Source organism: Macaca fascicularis, chromosome Y (genome assembly GCF_037993035.2).
Source record: "Macaca fascicularis isolate 582-1 chromosome Y, T2T-MFA8v1.1".
Lineage (NCBI taxonomy): Eukaryota > Metazoa > Chordata > Mammalia > Primates > Cercopithecidae > Macaca > Macaca fascicularis.
Window position 1 is genome coordinate 270921 of NC_132903.1, and position 19972 is coordinate 290892.

At 55.9% G+C, this 19972-nt stretch overlaps 1 pseudogene; it reads left to right on the forward strand.

Annotated features, from left to right (window-relative positions):
- The first annotated feature begins 663 nt into the window (after positions 1–663).
- LOC141409480 (putative uncharacterized protein encoded by LINC00596) lies at positions 664–3329 on the forward strand (annotated as a pseudogene).
- Positions 3330–19972: the final 16643 nt, after the last annotated feature.

Genomic DNA, 19972 nt, shown 5'->3' on the forward strand with positions numbered 1-19972 from the left:
GTCTTCAACCAAATACCTGCTTCTGGAGTTGCCCTGACTGGCCGTCTGAAATTCATGATAAAAAATGGATGAAGGCCTGGTTTTCACATTGTGGCCGATGAATGCTGTCCCAGTCTTGTTCTCCTGTCCGTTTACCGCGGTACGTAACACGGGCAGAACCTAGAATTCACCTTTTGCGACATTTTTTGTTTGTTTGTTTCTTTGTTTTTGAGACGGAGTCTCGCTCTGTGGCCCAGGCTGGAGTGCAGTGGCCGGATCTCAGCTCACCGCAACCTCCGCCTCCCGGGTTCACGCCATTCTCCTGTCTCAGCCTCCTGAGTAGCTGGGACCACAGGCGCCGCCACCTCGCCCGGCTAGTTTTTTGTATTTTCAGTAGAGACGGGGTTTCACCGTGTTAGCCAGGCTGGTCTCGATCTCCTGACTTCCTGATCCACCCACCTCAGCCTCCCAAAGTGCTGGGATTACAGGCGTGAGCCGCTGCGCCCGGCCAAGAATTAGTATTATGTTTAGCGCAAAATTAGAAATGCCTATATATATATATAATATATGTTAGAATAAATTATTAATTTATTATTATAAATTATTAATTAATAATTTTAATTAGGACACTCCCAAGTCTCAGTCTGTTTAGTAAATACTTTTGTTTTCTTTTTTTAAGACTTGAGTTTCACTCTCGTTACCCAGGCTGGAGTACAGTGGTGTGATCTCGGCTCACCTCAACCTCCGCCTCCCGGGTTCAAGCGATTCTCCTGCCTCAGCCTCCCGAGTAGCTGGGATGACAGGTGCCTGCCACCACACCTGGCTAATTTTGTATTTTTTTAGTAGAGACGGGGTTTCTCCATGTTGGCCAGGCTGGTCTCAAACTCCCGACCTCAGGTGATCCACCCGCCTCGGCCTCCCAAAGTGCTGGGATGACAGGCGTGAGCCATTGAGCCCGGCCGGTAAACATTATTAATTTATTCCTTTTTTTTTTCTCTGAGACAGAGTCTCTGTCACCCAGGCTGGAGTGCAGTGGCCCAATCTCTGGTCACTGCAACCTCCGCCTCCCGGGTTCAAGCGATTCTCCTGCCTCAGCCTCCCGAGTAGCTGGGACTCCAGGCATGAGCCGCCACCACGCCCAGCTAATTTTTGTGTTTTTAGTAGACACAGGGTTTCGCCGTCTCTACCAGACGCGAGGCTGGTCTTGAACTCCCGACCTCAAGCAATCCACCCGCCTCGGCTTCCCAAAGTGCTGGGATTCCAAAGGGTGTGTGAGCCCCCCGCACCCGGCCTAGCGTGTTCCTGTAACCGTAACATCTCCGGGCGAGGATCTCTGACAACGGGTCCGCCCGGACAGCACGTGGCCTGATCTGAAGCCGGGCTGGAGACACGGTCTGGACCCCACGCTCCTGCCCAGGGCCGCCTCCAGCAGGATCCCGCCCCTGGGAGCCGTGCAAACATCATAAATCCTGCTAATTGCCACGTTCCCCGCGGCCGGAATCCGTGGTCTGTCTACAGTGGCCTCACAGTCTCCAGCCAAGAGTTTCAATCTTCGCTTCTGGACAAATATTACCGAGAAACGTCCGCACAGCCCGGGCGCCCGGCTCCCACATCACAGGGTCTGCGTCTCAGAAACCCACTTGTGTTTGCCGGGAGCCAACGTCAGGCCACAGCAGCGGACGCCCGGACGGGCTAATCCCTCCCACCGCCTTCCAGGCCACCTCACCACACAGGACGCTCCGGGCTTCCCGTAAGAACGGCCGTGCCTGTGACCTGCGGGTGGGGTCACCTCCCCAGCGTGCTTGCCAAGTGAGGCAGGGTGTGGTTTACCTGGGGCTGCTCACCTGGGGCCCACCTGCGTGAGGGGGTCCTGCCCACAGCTGTGCCACGGAATAGAATAATCAGGGCATTGCGTGGCAGCACCTGCTCCCTGACCCAGCCCGAGGCGCCGCGCCCACCGCAGGACGGAGGACACCTTCTACCCTCCTGTCTCACCCGCTCTGCCCACGGGTGTCCCCACAAAACGGGGTCCGTGCGGCGCTGGGATTGGTCACCGTAGCATATCCTCCTGACAAAGACAGGAGCATATCCTCCTGACAGAGACAGAAAGAAACCGGCGGTTCGATTTTAAAAATTAAAAAAAAAAAAAGGGCTCCCATCTGCTGCTGGCAAATGAAAGGCAATACAGGCTCCTGGCAGAAAATTCTGGAACGCGATAAAGGAAAAAAATAAATGAGTTCGAGAAAACTTTGAGAAGCGTCACGGCACAAACAGCCTCGGTCTCTAGAGAACGGTTGGGAATATACACGTTCTGGCTCGTCTCCCCGCGGAACTTTTATTTTATTTTATTTTTTTGAGATGGAGCCTCGCTCTGTCGCCCAGGCTGGAGGGCGGTGGCCCGATCTCGGCTCACTGCAGCCTCCGCCTCCCGGTTCAAGTGATTCTCCTGCCTCAGCCTCCTGAGTAGCTGGGATGACAGGCACCTGCCACCACGCCCGGCTAATTTTTGTATTTTTAGCACAGACGGGGTTTCACCGTGTTGGCCAGGCTGGTCTCGAACTCCTGACCTCAGGTGATCCGCCCACCTCGGCCTCCCAAAGTGCTGGGATGACAGGCGTGAGCCACTGCGCCCGGCCCCTCTATTTTTCTTATGAGCAGCTCCCTCCCTTCCCCTCCTCTCCCCTCTCCTCTTTTGAGAGGGCGTCTGTCTTACTCTGTTGCCCAGGCTGGAGTGCAGTGGTGTGATCTCGGCTCACTGCAACCTCCGCCTCCCAGTTCAAGTGATTCTCCTGCCTCAGCCTCATGAGTAGCTGGAATGACAGGCGCCCGCCACCACGCCCGGCTAATTTTTGTATTTTTAGTAGAGACGGGGTTTCTCCATGTTGGCCGGGCTGGTCTCGAACTCCTGACCTCAGGTGATCCACCTGCCTCGGCCTCCCAAAGTGCTGGGATGACAGGCGTGAGCCACCGTGCTTCTCTTGCTGTCTAAATTTTGTTTTGGGCCGGGCGCAGTAGCTCACACCCGCAATCCCAGCACTTTGGGAGGCCGAGGCACGAGGATCTCCAGAGACCAGGAGTCTGAGTGTCCCCCAGCCTGGGTCACATAACGAGACCATGTCTCTAAAAATAATAAAAGATACATTAGCTGGGCCTAGTGACGTGGGTGCCTGTCGCCCCCCCGGCTCCTGAGGAGGCTGAGGCAGGAGGATCACTTTAGCCCAGGAGCTGGAGGCCGGCATGAGCCATGATCTCACCACCGGACTCCAGCCCAGGTGACAGAGCAAGATACCACCTCAAAAATAATAAAAACAAGGCTGGACACGGCGGCTCGCACCTGTCATCCCGGCACTTTGGGAGGCCGAGGCGGGTGGATCACCTGAGGTCAGGAGTTTGAGACCAGCCCGACCAACATGGTGAAACCCCGTCTCTACTAAAAATACAAAACAGCCGGGCGTGGTGGCCGGCATCTGTCATCCCAGCTCCTCGGGAGGCTGAGGCAGGAGAATCACTTGAACCCGAGAGGTGGAGGTTGAGGTGAGCTGACGTAGAGCCACTGCATTCCAGCCTAGGCGGCAAGAGCAAAACTGTATCTCCATCCATCCATCAATCAATAAAATACAATAAAAAAATAAAAAATAAAGATATCAGGATGGATGCGGTGGCTCACGCCTGTCATCCCAGCACTTTGGGAGGCCGAGGCGGGCGGATCACCTGAGGTCGGGAGTTTGAGACCAGCCCGACCAACATGGTGAAACCCCGTCTCTACTGAAAATACAAAATTAGTCGGGCGTGGGGGCAGGTGCCTGTCGTCCCAGCTACTCGGGAGGCTGAGGCAGGAGAATCACTGGAACCCGGGAGGCCGAGGTTGCCGTGAGCCGAGATCCGGCCACCGCACTCCAGCCTGGGCGACAGAGCAAGACTCTGTCTCAAAAAATAACATAGGAAAAAAAAAGATAATAAAAGCCATTGTTTTCATGCTGCAGACACAGCCCACAGGCCACAGGGCATCGGCGTCTTGTGAGGGGTTACAGGGAACGTCTAAGGGAGACACAGGCTGGCCCAGCTGCCTCCCACCCTTCCTGGCCGGGCGTCCTGAGCCAAGTGCCTCAGTGGGAGAAAATCTTCACTCTGAAAACTCTCAGAGCCGCCACCTGCTCCCCGCTCCCGTCTGCCCTGGTTCTCGGGCCCCAGAGCCCGCCCTGTCCAGACCTCCCAGGCCCTGTGGGGAATCCCGATAAACGGGGACGGCGTTCACGGCAGGTCCCTCCCCTGCCTCATGTATTTCGCCACCTGGATAAAATGAGTGTTTTCACAGCTGCCGTTCATTTTTAGTTTTTGACCCCGAGGAAGGAACGAAGCAGTTCGAGGCACCTGCGGCCGGGTTGGGGCGAGGCAGCGGGATTTCGGGACGGGGACGGCGGGGAGGTTCCGGGGGAGCCACACCACGTAGGTGGCGGCCGGCTCCGGCCTGGAGGCCGCGACGTTGCTGAAAGATTTATCACCTGCTCAGCCTCGGAGACGGGGAAGAAAAACACAGACTGGAAATGGTTCTGGCTGACGGACGGACCCCCGGGGAACCGTCCCCAAATACCCCTTTTCTTTCTCCGTTCGGTGACTGCCCGGGCTGAGCTGGGCCTCGTGGATGCTCGTTGAGTGTCCACGGAGCCCGGGATGCTGTGCCGGGTGCCGCGTGGGTGAGGGGGTGACTGTGAGGTTCCCTCGTCTCTAGTGGAGAGATCGGGAGAGTAGACAAAGAAAATAGTATCGAACTGCTGCCTGTGATGAAGGTTTGCTAGTCTCGCTCTGTCCCCCAGGCTGGAGTGCGGTGGTGCGATCTCAGCTCACTGCAGCCTCCGCCTCCCGGGTTCAAGTGATTCTCCTGCCTCAGCCTCCCGAGTAGCTGGGACGACACGCACCTGCCACCACGCCCGGCTCATTTTTGTATATTTATTAGAGATGGGGTTTTACCATGTTGGCCGGGCTGGTTTCGAACTCCTGACCTCAGGTGATCCACCCGCCTCGGCCTTCTTTCCTCCCTTCCTTCCTTCTTCCTTCCTTCCTTCCTTCTTCCGTCCTTCCTTCTTCCTTCCTTCCTTCTTCCTTCCTTCTTTCCTTCCTTCCTTCTTCCGTCCTTCCTTATTTCCTTCCTTCTTCCTTCCTTCCTTCCTTCCTTCCTTCTTCCGTCCTTCCTTCTTCCTTCCTTCTTCCTTCCTTCCTTCCTCCTTCCTTCCTTCCTTCCTTCTTCCTTCCTTCCTTCTTCCCTTCCTTCCTTCCTTCTTCCTTCCTTCTTCCTTCTTCCTTCCTTCCTTCCTTCTTCCCTTCCTTCCTTCTTCCTTCCTTCCTTCTTCCTTCCTTCTTCCTTCCTTCTTCCTTCCTTCCTTCTTCCTTCCTTCTTCCTTCCTTCCTTCCTCCCTCCCTCCCTCCTTCCTTCCTTCCTTCTTTCTTCCTTCCTTCTTCTTTCCTTCTTCCTTCCTTCTTCCTTCCTTCCTTCCTCCTTCCCTCCCTCCCTCCCTCCTTCCTTCCTTCCTTCTTCCTTCCTTCCTTCCTTCTTTCTTCCTTCCTTCTTCCTTCCTTCTTCCTTCCTTCCTTCTTCCTTCCTTCCTTCCTTCTTTCTTCCTTCCTTCTTCTTTCCTTCTTCCTTCCTTCTTCCTTCCTTCCTTCCTCCTTCCCTCCCTCCCTCCCTCCTTCCTTCCTTCCTTCCTTTGTTTCTGCCGTGTGCTCTTCTTTTCTATTCATTTATTTTTAAGACAGGGTCTCGTTCTGTCCCCCAGGCCGGAGTGCAGTGGCGCGATCTCGGCTCACTGCAGCCTCCGCCTCCCGGGTTCAAGTGATCCTCCCGCCTCAGCCTCCCGAGCCGCTGGGACCACCGGCCTGGACCCCCACAGCCGGCCGATTTTCTCATGTTCTGTAGACATGACGCCTTTGCTGTGTTGCCCAGGCTGGGGTTGGATTCCTGGGCTCGAGGCCTCCTCCCGCTCTGGTCTCCCAACGTGCTGGGACGACAGGTGCGAGCCACCGCGTCCGGCTAACAGGTCTTTTGTGGGAGACACATAATTCTAAACCTAGAAAATTGTCTCTTTCTCTCTTTCTCAGTCTCCGTCTCCCTCCACACACACAGACACACACACACCCCCCTCGTATGTATAGATGCATTTGTATAGGTGTAGAGGTATTTGTGCATATATCCGTATATAGGATATAGATGTGTATTTAAACCATTATGATATGACTTTGATGGCTGATGATATTTCAGTGAATATTTTTCTCCTCTCTCCACACACACACACACACACACACACTCTCACACTTTGTAAGTATAGATGCATTTATATAGGGGTAGATGTATGTGTGCATCTATATAGATGATCAATATGGATATTTAAACCATTAGAAGATGATTTTGAGGTCGATAATATTTCAGTGAATATTTCTCCTCTCTCCACACACACACACACACACACACACACACACACACACTTTGTAAGTATATATGCATTTATTTAGGGGTAGATGTATGTGTGCATCTATATAGATGATCAATATGGATATTTAAACCATTAGAAGATGATTTTGAGGTCGATAATATTTCAGTGAATATTTCTCGTCTCCACACACTCACACACACACACACACACACACAGACACACACACTTTGTAAGTATATATGCATTTATTTAGGTGTAGAGGTATCTGTGCATCTATCCATATATATGATAAATATGGATATTTAAACTCTTAGAAGACGATTTTGATGGCTGATATTTCAGTATCTCTCGTCTCTCTCTCTACACTCACTCACACACCCCTCGTATGTATATGTGCGTTTATGTAGCGGTAGAGGTGTTTGTGCACGGATAGATATAGATGAGATATCTATGTGTATATTTAAACCATTAGAAGATGATTTTGAGGTCGATACTATTTCAGTGAATATTTCTCTCTCCACACACACACACACTCACACCTCGTCTGTATATATGTAATTATATAGCTGCAGAGGTATTTGTGCATCTATAGATATAGATGATAAATGTGGATATTTAAACCATTAGATGATTTTGATGGCGATGATATTTCAGTGAGTATTTCTCCTCTCTCTCCACCCACACTCACTCACACCTTGTCTGTATAGACGCATTCCTACAGCTGTAGAGGTGTCTGTGCATGGATAGATACACGTGACGTACCTCTGTGTATTTAAACCATGAGAAGATTTGAATGGCTTCGACTATTTCAGTGAATATCTCTTAAAAATAACGACCGCCCACGGCCCTGATGAAAAGCGACGGTTCCCTCAACACAGCACGGACCCCCCAGAGACGGGACGGACCCCCCAGAGATGGGACGGACCCCCCAGAGACGGGACGGACCCCCCAGAGATGGGACGGACCCCCCAGAGAGAGGAGGGACCCCCCAGAGACGGGACGGACCCCCCAGAGATGGGACGGACCCCCCAGAGAGAGGAGGGACCCCCCAGAGATGGGACGGACCCCCCAGAGATGGGACGGACCCCCCAGAGAGAGGAGGGACCCCCCAGAGATGGGACGGACCCCCCAGAGAGAGGAGGGACCCCCCAGAGAGAGGACGGACACCCCAGAGAGAGGAGGGACCCCCCAGAGACGGGACGGACCCCCCAGAGATGGGACCGACCCCCCAGAGACGGGACGGACCCCCCAGAGATGGGACGGACCCCCCAGAGAGAGGAGGGACCCCCCAGAGACGGGACGGACCCCCCAGAGATGGGACGGACCCCCCAGAGAGAGGAGGGACCCCCCAGAGATGGGACGGACCCCCCAGAGACGGGACGGACCCCCCAGAGAGAGGAGGGACCCCCCAGAGATGGGACGGACCCCCCAGAGACGGGACGGACCCCCCAGAGACGGGACGGACCCCCCAGAGATGGGACGGACCCCCCAGAGAGAGGAGGGACCCCCCAGAGACGGGACGGACCCCCAGAGATGGGACGGATCCCCAGAGACGGGACGGACACCCCCAGAGAGAGGACGGACCCCCAGAGATGGGACGGACCCCCCAGAGAGAGGACGGACCCCCCAGAGAGAGGACGGACCCCCCAGAGAGAGGACGGACCCCCCAGAGACGGGACGGACCCCCCAGAGACGGGACGGACCCCCCAGAGACGGGACGGACCCCCAGAAACAGGACGGACCCCCCAGAGACGGGACGGACCCCCCAGAGACGGGACGGACCCCCCAGAGACGGGACGGACCCCCAGAGACGGGACGGACACCCCCAGAGAGAGGACGGACCCCCAGAGATGGGACGGACCCCCCAGAGAGAGGACGGACCCCCCAGAGAGAGGACGGACCCCCCAGAGACGGGACGGACCCCCCAGAGAGAGGACGGACCCCCCAGAGACGGGACGGACCCCCCAGAGACGGGACGGACGCCCCAGAGAGAGGACGGACCCCCCAGAGACGGGACGGACCCCCCAGAGACGGGACGGACCCCCCAGAGACGGGACGGACCCCCCAGAGAGAGGACGGACCCCCCAGAGACGGGACGGACACCCCAGAGAGAGGACGGACCCCCCAGAGACGGGACGGACCCCCCAGAGACGGGACGGACCCCCCAGAGAGAGGACGGACCCCCCAGAGACGGGACGGACGCCCCAGAGAGAGGACGGACCCCCCAGAGACGGGACGGACCCCCCAGAGACGGGACGGACACCCCAGAGAGAGGAGGGACCCCCCAGAGAGAGGACGGACACCCCAGAGATGGGACGGACCCCCCCAGAGAGAGGACGGACCCCCCAGAGATGGGACGGACCCCCCAGAGACGGGACGGACCCCCCAGAGACATGACGGACGCCCCAGCCCCGCGTCTTTCGTTGCGTCGTTTCCCGCCGGCCACACGATGGCGACGTGTCACCTACGGAAACGGTGGACGCGCGTCGGGGCCTTCGCCGCGTTTTCAACCCTGAACGGCCCCCACCCCGGGGGTCCCCCGCTGCGCACGCCGGGGCCTCCTTCCCGCCTCCCGGGCTGGCCTTCGGGTCCCTCCATTCACCCCAAACCGGAATCGAGCCCCTTCCCTCCCCCAGCTGCCACCCCCCGAGCCGTCCACACCCGCAACCAGCTCATTCCCAACGGCCGGGGCGGTGCCACCCGCCTTGGCTCCGTTTCGGACGCTCCCGTGGCAAAGCAAACGCTGTGGCGATGACCGATCTGTAGCCCGGGAGGTGAACACCAGCCACGTTCCCGGGAGCACCGTCTCCTCAGCCCCCCGTTCTCTCCCACACGCCCCCCGTTCCGAGGACGGAAAAACGGCTTCTCCCACCTGGGCCTGAATCTGGGCAGAAAACGGAGACTCCGCCAGTCCCGGCTCTGCCTGCAAACCCGGCCGTCCCTTGTGGGTTTCTTAAAAAACTGGATTGATTGATGTTAGTTTTTGGTTTGTGTTTTTTCCAGACAGAGTCTCCGTCTGTCATCCAGGCTGGAGCACGGGGGGGGGGGGGCGATCTCGGCTCAGGGCAGCCCCCGTCTCCTGTGGCCTCAGGGGATCCTCCCGCCTCAGCCTCCCGAGGAGCTGGGACCACAGGCACCTGCCACCACGCCCGGCTCTTTTATTTTGTATTTTTCTAGAGATGGGGTTTCCCTATCTTGCCCGGGCTGGTCTTGAACTCCTGACCTCAGGTGATCCACCCGCCTCAGCCTCCCAAGTAGCTGGGACCACAGGCACCTGCCACCACACCCAGCTCATTTATCTTGTGCTTTTTGTACAGACGGGGGTTCACCACATTGCCTGGGCTGGTCTCAAACTCCTGACCTCAAGTGATCCACCCGCCTCAGCCTCCTGAGTAGCTGGGACCACAGGCACCTGCCACCACGCCCAGCTCTTTTATTTTGTATTTTTCTAGAGACGGGGTTTCACCACGTTGCCCGGGCTGGTCTTGAACTCCTGACCTCAGGTGATCCACCCACCTCAGCCTCCCAAGCACCTGCCACCACACCCAACCCATTCTTTTTTTTTTTTTTTTTTTTTTTTTTTTGTATTTTTTGTACAGACGGGGGTTCACCACGTTGCCTGGGCTGGTCTTGAACTCCTGACCTCAGGTGATCCGCCCATGTCAGCCTCCCAAGCACCTGCCACCGCACCCAACTCATTTTTTTGGTGCTTTTTGTACAGATGGGGGTTCACCACGTTGCCTGGGCTGGTCTTGAACACCTAATTTCAGGTGATCCTCCTGCCTCAGCCTCCTGAGTAGCTGGAACCACAGGCACCTGCCACCACACTGAACTATTTCTTTTGTATTTTTTGGTAGAGATGGGGGTTCACCACGTTGCCTGGGCTGCTCTTGAACACCTAACCTCAGGTGATCCTCCCGCCTCAGCCTCCTGAGTAGCTGGGACCACAGGCACCTGCCACCGCACCCGGCTCTTTTTTTTTGTATTTTTTGTAGACACGGGGTTTCACTATCTTGCCCGGGCTGGTCTTGAACTCCTGACCTCAGGTGATCCTCTTGCCTCAGGCTCCCAAGCACCTGCCACCACACCCAACTCATTTTTTTTTTTTTTTTGGTATTTTTTGTACAGATGGGGGTTCACCACGTTGCCTGGGCTGGTCTTGAACTCCTAACCTCAAGTGATCCACCTGCGTCAGCCTCCTGAGTAGCTGGGACCACAGGCACCTGCCACCACACCGAACTAATTTTTTTGTATTTTTTTTGTAGAGACAGGGGTTCACCACGTTGCCTGGGCTAGTCTTGAACTCCTGACCTCAGGTGATCCTCCCGCCTCAGCCTCCTGAGTAGCTGGGACCACAGGCACCTGCCACCGCACTGAACTATTTCTTTTGTATTTTTTGGTAGAGATGGGGGTTCACCACGTTGCCTGGGCTGCTCTTGAACTCCTGACCTCAGGTGATCCTCCCGCCTCAGCCTCCTGAGTAGCTGGAACCACAGGCACCTGCCACCACACCCAGCTCATTTATCTTGTGCTTTTTGTATAGACGGGGGTTCACCACGTTGCCTGGGCTGGTCTCAAACTCCTGACCTCAAGTGATCCACCCGCCTCAGCCTCCTGAGTAGCTGGGACCACAGGCACCTGCCACCACGCCCAGCTCTTTTATTTTGTATTTTTGTAGAGACGGGGGTTCACCACGTTGCCTGGGCTGGTCTTGAACTCCTGACCTCAGGTGATCTGCCCATGTCAGCCTCCCAAGCACCTGCCACCGCACCCAACTCATTTTTTTGGTGCTTTTGTACAGACGGGGGTTCACCACGTTGCCTGGGCTGGTCTTGAACTCCTGACCTCAGGTGATCCTCCCGCCTCAGCCTCCTGAGTAGCTGGGACCACAGGCACCTGCCACCGCACCCGGCTCTTTTTTTTGTATTTTTTGTAGACACGGGGTTTCACTATCTTGCCCGGGCTGGTCTTGAACTCCTGACCTCAGGTGATCCTCTTGCCTCAGGCTCCCAAGCACCTGCCACCACACCCAACTCATTTTTTTTTTTTTGGTATTTTTTGTACAGACAGGGGTTCACCACGTTGCCTGGGCTGGTCTTGAACTCCTAACCTCAAGTGATCCACCTGCGTCAGCCTCCTGAGTTGCTGGGACCACAGGCACCTGCCACCACACCGAACTAATTTTTTTGTATTTTTTTTGTAGAGACGGGGGTTCACCACGTTGCCTGGGCTGGTCTCGAACTCCTGGGATCCAGCCGTCCACCACCTCGGCCTCCCAACGTGCCGGGACGACAGGTGTGAACCCCCGCACCTCGGGTCTATGTTTTGTTTGTTTGTTTTTGTTTTTGTAGAAATCGTTTCAGTGGCCACAAAAGTTCCCCAAAAATCGTTCCCGTCATTCTCCCTGAGAATAACAATCCTTGTGGGCGCGCAGGACGCCGTGCTGCTGACCTGAACGGTCTCCACTCTCCGTGTACGTGGCTCCGTGTCTGGACATGTTCGAGTCCAGCATCTTGCTCTGTTGTTGTTGATTTGATCTCAGCTCACAGCAGCCTCCACCTCCTGGGCTCAAGCCATTCACCTGCCTCAGCCTCCCGAGGAGGTGGGACCACAGGTGCCGCCACCGTGCCTGGCTCACTTTTAAACTTTTGTAGAGATGGGATCTCACTGTGTTGTCCAGGCGGGTCTTGAACTCTTAACCTCAAGAAATCCTCCCGCCTCAGCCTTCCAGAGTGTTGCAATGACGGGCATGAGCCACTGTGCCTGGCCTATTTTTTATTGCTGTTGTTTTTGTAGAAATCATTTAAGAAGAGGCCGGGCGCGGTGGCTCACGTCTGTCATCCCAGCACTTTGGGAGGCCGAGGCGGGTGAATCACGAGGTCAGGAGATAGAGACCAGCCTGGTCAACACGGTGAAACCCCTTGTCTACTAAAAATACAAAAAATTAGCTGGACGTGGTGGTGGGTGCCTGTAGTCCCAGCTACTCGGGAGGCTGAGGCAGGAGAATGGCTTGAACCCGGGAGGCGGAGCTTGCAGTGAGCCCAGATCGCGCCACCGCACTCCAGCCTGGGCGACAGAGCCAGACTCTGTCTCAAACAAAAGAAATCCTTTAAGAAGTGTCAGCAAAACCCCACAAAAACCCTGTAATTGTCTCTTCAATTCGCTCTTTGTGGGCCCAAAAGCACATCCCGATCTGGACGTGAACGTTTTTCTGTTTTTAAACTGAGACAGAGTCTCACTCTGTGGCCCGATCCAGAGACAGAGACAGGAGGGCCGATCCAGAGACGGGACGGACACTTCAGAGACAAGACGGCCACCCCAGAGACAGGACGGCCACCCCAGAGTCTCCGTGATGAGGCCGTCCTGGACACTGTAGGGTGTTGAGTCTCCGTGATGAGGCTGTCCTGGGCCCTGTACGGTGTTGAGTCTGAGTCTCTGTGATGGGACCATCCCGGACACTGTAGGGTGAGTCTGAGTCTCTGTGATGGGACCGTCCTGGACACTGTAGGGTGTTGAGTCTGAGTCTCTGTGATGGGACCGTCCTGGGCTCTGTAGGGTGTTGAGTCTGAGTCTCTGTGATGGGACCGTCCTGGACACTGTAGGGTGTTGAGTCTCTGTGATGGGACCGTCCTGGACACTGTAGGGTGTTGAGTCTCTGTGATGGGACCGTCCTGGGCCCTGTAGGGTGTTGAGTCTGAGTCTCTGTGATGGGACCATCCCGGACACTGTAGGGTGTTGAGTCTGAGTCTCTGTGATGAGGCCGTCCTGGACACTGTAGGGTGTTGAGTCTCCGTGATGAGGCCATCCTGGGCACTGTAGGGTGTTGAGTCTCTGTGATGGGACCGTCCTGGACACTGTAGGGTGTTGAGTCTCTGTGATGGGACCGTCCTGGACACTGTAGGGTGTTGAGTCTGAGTCTCCGTGATGAGGCCGTCCTGGGCTCTGTAGGGTGTTGAGTCTGAGTCTCTGTGATGAGGCCGTCCTGGGCTCTGTAGGGTATTGAGTCTGAGTCTCTGTGATGGGACCGTTCTGGGCACTGTAGGGTGTTGAGTCTGAGTCTCTGTGATGGGACCGTCCTGGGCACTGTAGGGTGTTGAGTCTGAGTCTCTGTGATGAGGCCGTCCTGGGCTCTGTAGGGTATTGAGTCTGAGTCTCTGTGATGGGACCGTCCTGGGCACTGTAGGGTGTTGAGTCTCTGTGATGGGACCGTCCTGGACAGTGTAGGGTGTTGAGTCTCTGTGATGGGACCATCCTGGACACTGTAGGGTGTTGAGTCTGAGTCTCTGTGATGGGACCGTCCTGGGCACTGTAGGGTATTGAGTCTGAGTCTCTGTGATGGGACCGTCCTGGGCACTGTAGGGTGTTGAGTCTCTGTGATGGGACCGTCCTGGGCTCTGTAGGGTGTTGAGTCTGAGTCTCTGTGATGGGACCATCCTGGGCTCTGTAGGGTGTTGAGTCTGAGTCTCTGTGATGGGACCGTCCTGGACACTGTAGGGTGTTGAGTCTCTGTGATGGGACCGTCCTGGGCACTGTAGGGTGTTGAGTCTGAGTCTCTGTGATGGGACCGTCCTGCGCTCTGTAGGGTGTTGAGTCTCTGTGATGGGACCATCCTGGGCACTGTAGGGTGTTGAGTCTGAGTCTCTGTGATGAGGCCGTCCTGGGCACTGTAGGGTGTTGAGTCTGAGTCTCTGTGATGGGACCGTCCTGCGCTCTGTAGGGTGTTGAGTCTCTGTGATGGGACCGTCCTGGACACTGTAGGGTGTTGAGTCTCTGTGATGGGACCGTCCTGGACACTGTAGGGTGTTGAGTCTGAGTCTCTGTGATGGGACCGTCCTGGACACTGTAGGGTGTTGAGTCTCTGTGATGGGACCATCCTGGGCACTGTAGGGTGTTGAGTCTCTGTGATGGGACCGTCCTGGGCTCTGTAGGGTGTTGAGTCTGAGTCTCTGTGATGGGACCGTCCTGCGCTCTGTAGGGTGTTGAGTCTCTGTGATGGGACCGTCCTGGACACTGTAGGGTGTTGAGTCTCTGTGATGGGACCGTCCTGGACACTGTAGGGTGTTGAGTCTCTGTGATGGGACCGTCCTGGACACTGTAGGGTGTTGAGTGTGAGTCTCTGTGATGAGGCCGTCCTGGGCCCTGTAGGTGCTGACTCTCTGTCATGGGGCCGTCCTGGGTGGTGGAAGGTGCTGATCCACGTCCGTGGGCTCCACCCAGCAGATGCCAGATGCACCCCCCAGTTGTGACACCCAAACCTGTCCCCTGATGTTGCTGAGTGTGTCCGGGGAGGGGACCTGGATCTTCCCTGGCTGAGAACTACACAGGTGCAGATGAGCTCACACCGGCTTCTCCAAGCAGCTCACTCCGAAATCCTATGTTGTTTTTTTTTCTTGAGACGGAGTCTCGCTCTGTCACCCAGGCTGGAGTGCAGTGGGCGGATCTCAGCTCACTGCAACCTCCGCCTCCCGGGTTCACGCCATTCTCCTGCCTCAGCCTCCCGAGTAGCTGGGACTACAGGCACCCGCCACCGCGCCCGGCTAGTTTTTTGTATTTTTAGTAGAGACGGGGTTTCCTGCCTTCCTTCCTTCCCTTCCTTCTTTCCCTCCTTCCTTCCTTCCTTCCTTCGTTCCTTCCTTCCCTTCCTTCTTTCCCTCCTTCCTTCCTTCCTTCCTTCGTTCCTTCCTTCCCTTCCTTCTTTCCTTCCTTCCTTCCTTCCTTCTCTTCCTTCCTTCTCTTCCTTCCTTCCTTGTTTCCCTCCTTCCTTCCTTCCTTCTTTCCTTCCTTCCTTTTCTCCTTCCTTCCTTCTCTTCCTTCCTTCCTTGTTTCCTTCCTTCCTTTTCTCCTTCCTTCCTTCCTTCTCTTCCTTCCTTCCTTCCCTTCCCTTCCTTCCTTCCTTCCTTCTCTTCCTTCCTTCCTTCCTTCCCTTCCTTCCTTTTTTCCTTCCTTCTTTCCTTCCTTCCTTCCTTCTCTTCCTTCCTTTTTTCCTTCCTTCCTTCCTTCCTTCCCTTCCTTCCTTTTTTCCTTCCTTCTCTTCCTTCCTTCCTTCTCTTCCTTCCTTCCTTCCTTCACTTCCTTCCTTCTTTCCTTCCCTCCTTCCTTCTCTTCCTTCCTTCCTTCCTTCCTTCCTTCCTTCCGTTCCTTCTTCCTTCCTTCCCTCCTTCCTTCCTTCCGTTCCTTCTTCCCTCTGTCCCCTTCCACCCTCCTTCCCTCCCTTCCTCCGTCCTTCGTTCCCGCCAAAGAGCTCTTCCATTCCTAACTCCCAGAACCTGCGAATGGACCCTCATTCGGAAATGGGGTCTTTCCGGAGACAATTAGGTGAAGGATCTCAAGGTGAAACCATCTTGCTGTTGGGGTGGGTCCTAAACGCAATGGCAGGTGTCCTTCGAGGAGACAGAAGAGGAGACACAGACACCGAGGAGGAGGCCACGTGGACACGGAGGCAGAGACTGGAGTGATGCGGCCACAAGCCCAGGGACGCCGGGAGCCCCCGGGAGCTGGGAGAGGCAGGAACGATCCTCCCCTAAGGCCCTAGAAGAAACCCAATAAAATTGTTTTAGGTTGAACTATCGTCTCCCCCAAAAGTCATGTCTACATCCTAACTCCCTGAGCCCGTGAGTGGGACCTTATTCAGACATAAGGTCTTTAGAGAAGGAACTAAGTCAAGGATTTTGAGATGAGATCATTCTGGAGTAGGGTGAGTCCCAAACCCAATGGCAGGTGTCCCTGTAAGACACAGAAGAGGAGACACAGACACAGAGGAGGAGGCCACGTGGAGACGGAGGCAGAGACTGGAGTGATGCGGCCACAAGCCCAGGGATGCCTGGAGCCCCCGGGAGCTGGGAGACGCAGGAAGGAGCCTCCCCTAGAGCCTCCAGAGGGAAGTGGATACAATTGTAGTGCATGGAACTGTGGTTCTCCTAAAAGCTCTGTCCACATCCTAATTCCCAGAACCTGTGAATGGGACCTTATTTGGAAATAAGGTGTTTGTAATAAGGATCCAGAGATGACGTGATCCTGGCGTACGATGGGCCCTAAATGCAATGACAGGTGTCCTTGTAAGAGACAGAAGAGGAGACACAGACACAGGGGAGGAGGCCACGTGGAGACGGAGGCAGAGACTGGAGTGATGTGGCCACAAGCCCAGGGACACCTGGAGACCCCAGGAGCTGGGAGAGGCAGGAAGGATCCTCCCCTAGAGCCTCCCGAGGGATCCCCGTCCTCACACACCTGCCCCTCAGGTTTCTGTTCTCCACCCCTGGGAGATGACGTAGATGGTTTTCACCCCGTCTGTTTGTGGCTTTGCCCCCCTAGAAACCCAGATTTCCTGAAACAAGCCAAACCTGCAGCCAATGAACGTGACCGTGTCTCCCGCCGGCGGACGCTACGGTGATCCGTGGGTGGGGGGTTCCCGGGGGCCCTGACACTCCCAGATGGCGAAGAAGAAAATAAGTTTCCAAACGGTGAGAAGGTCCTAATTGAAGTGAACATAAAAGCCGGTGACGCCGTGTTAATTGGTCCGTCTCCGGCATCATTCGGGCCTGGGAGACGAGGTCCCCGGGCCCCTCGCCGGAGTGTGGAGACTCACATCTTTAATGCAGCGATCTTTGTATTAATCACCTCCGGATCGGTTCGCTGCGATGGGGACGCGCTCTCTTGTGCAGTGACGGGCGTATCTCGTCGGCCTGAAGATAAATAAATGAACTGGGGGAAGGAAAAAAAAGGAAAAAAACGCTTCCTTTGCCAGGATAGGGACAGACGTCGGGGCTGGTTGTGGGTGGCTGGTGCCGGGATGGGCAGGACTGTGGCCCCAGGTCCCAGGTCTGGGTGAGGCCCCAGGAAAAGGAAAAATTCACTTCTTATGACATATCTTAGTCCATCTCAGGCTATGGTCACAGAATACCATAGACTGGGCGGCTTATAAACAACAGACATTGATTCTCCCACAGTCCTGGAGGCTGGAGGTCTGAGATCCAGGTGTGGGCAGGGCTGGTTCCTCCTGAGGCCTCTCTCCTGGGCTTGGAGACGCCGTCTTCTCCCTGTGTCCTCACAGGGTCGTCCCTCTGTGTGTGTCTGTGTCCTCATCTCCTCCTCTTATGGGATGTCTTAGTCCATCTCAGGCTGCTATCACAGAACACCATAGACTGGGTGGATTGTAAACAACGGACATTGATTCTCCCCCAGTCCTGGAGGCTGGAGGTCCGAGATCCAGGTGTGGGCAGGGCTGGTTCCTCCTGAGGCCTCTCTCCTGGGCTTGGAGACGCCGTCTTCTCCCTGTGTCCTCACAGCCTCGTCCCTCTGTGTGTGTCTGTGTCCTCATCTCCTCTCCTCTTATGAGGACCCCAATGCTTTTGGATCAGGGCCCACCCCAGTGACCTCATTTTCCCCGAATGTCCTCGTTAAAGACCCCGTTTTCAAACACGGTCACATCCTGAGGGTCTGGGGTTAGCGCGTCCACCTGTGCATTTGTAAGGCACCGAACTCAGCCCATCACCAAAGGCATGAGAATGAAATAATGAGCTTCGGGGACGTGGGGGAAGAGGGTGGAGGGGGCGAGAGGGTGCAAGGCGGGTGAGGGGGGAAAAGACGGCTCGAGATTCACGGACAGTGTGCGCTGCTCAGGGGACAGGTGCGCCCAAATCTCAGCAATCGCCAGTGAAGAACTCACGGAACCAAACACCACCTGTTCCCCAGTAAACTATGGAAATAAAAAATAAAACTAAAAGGCACCTGGAAGGAAAAAAAAAAAAACTGAGTCCGTTACGGGCAGTTGTTAAGGCTTTTCTTTGGACTGAAGGGTTAAAATGCAAGCAGCCGCCGGGCGCGGTGGCTCACGTCTGTCATCCCAGCACTTTGGGAGGCTGAGGCGGGAGGATCACCTGAGGTCGGGAGTTCGAGACCAGCCTGGCCAACACGGTGAAATCCCGTCTCTACTAAAATACAAAAACCAGCCGGGCGAGGTGGCGGCGCCTGTAATCCCAGCTACTCGGGAGGCTGAGGCAGGAGAATGGCGTGAACCCGGGAGGCGGAGCTTGCAGTGAGCCGAGATCCGGCCACCGCACTCCAGCCTGGGCGACAGAGCAAGACTCCGTCTCAGAAAAAAAAATGCAAACAGCAGCCCTTTGGGGGCCGCCAGACGCAGCCCCCATCTCAGCCCCTTGTTTCTCTGGGCTGTGGAAACTGGAGCATCGAATCTGTGGCCGTTAGAAGCAGGTGTAGCCTCTTTTCTCCCAGCAGTGAGGCTGAGAGAGGGTGACCAGGCCGCCGGGGAAGACGCTGTGGTGGGGGCTTGTCTGCGATGGGCTGACAGAAGCCCCCAGGGGTGACAGCTCCCAGGCCAAGAAGGAAGGGACGCCTGGGCGGGCCTCCCTGGGTATATTCGCCCCCTGGAAGCTCACGGTCTCCCTGGGCCACGGTGGGCAGCCGTCAGGAAGGGGCGACGGATGGAGTGTGAGACCAGCCTGGGCAACGTAGCCAGACCCCATCTCTACAGCAAACACAAAACAATAGCTGGATACGGTGGCTCACACCTGCAATTCCAGCCTGTAATCCCAGCACTTCGGGAGGCTGTGGTGGGAGGATGGTTTGAGGCCGGGAGTTCAAGACCAGCCTGGGCAACATAGCCAGACCCCGTGTCTACAGCAAATACAAAAGAATAGCTGGATACGGTGGCTCACACCTGCAATTCCAGCCTGTAATCCCAGCACTTTGGGAGAATTGCTTCAGGCCAGGAGTTCAAGCCCAGCCTGGGCAACATAGCCCGATCCCGTCTCTGCAGCAAATACAAAACAATAGCTGGATACAGTGGTTCACACCTGCAATCCCAGCACTTTGGGAGGTTGGCTTGAGGCCGGGAGTTCGAGACCAGCCTGGGCAACATAGCCAGACCCCATCTCTACAGCAAAAAAAAAAAAAAAAAAAAAAAAAAGCCAGATATGGTGACTCACACCTGCAATTCCAGCCTGTAATCCCAGCACTTTGGGAGAATTGCTTCAGGCCAGGAGTTCAAGCCCAGCCTGGGCAACATAGCCAGATCCCGTCTCTGCAGCAAATACAAAACAATAGCTGGATACGGTAGTTCAGCCCTGCAATCCCAGCACTTTGGGAGGTTGGCTTGAGGCCGGGAGTTCGAGACCAGCCTGGGCAACGTAGCCAGACCCCATCTCTACAGCAAAAAAAAAAAAGCCAGATATGGTGACTCACACCTGCAATCCAGCCTGTAATCCCAGCACTTCGGGAGGCTGTGGTGGGAGGGTCACTTGAGGCCGGGAGTTCAGGACCAGCCTGGACAACATAGCCAGACCCCGTCTCTACAGCCAATACAAAAAAAAAATAGCTGGATACGGTGACTCACACCTGCAATCTCGTGAGCCTTGAATTCTAGCTCGGGTGCCCTCATGATCCCTCGTTAGTATTTGGCAGCGTGGGGCCCGCCTGGCGTGGGCTCCGGGTGCAGCTGCCGGTGTGATGGGAGGTGATGTGGAGGGCGACGTGCAGGCGTTGGTGAGGCCTGGACGTGAGGAATGATTCCCGTGGCCGCTGCAGCCGGTCCCTTCCAAAGCCGACGCGGA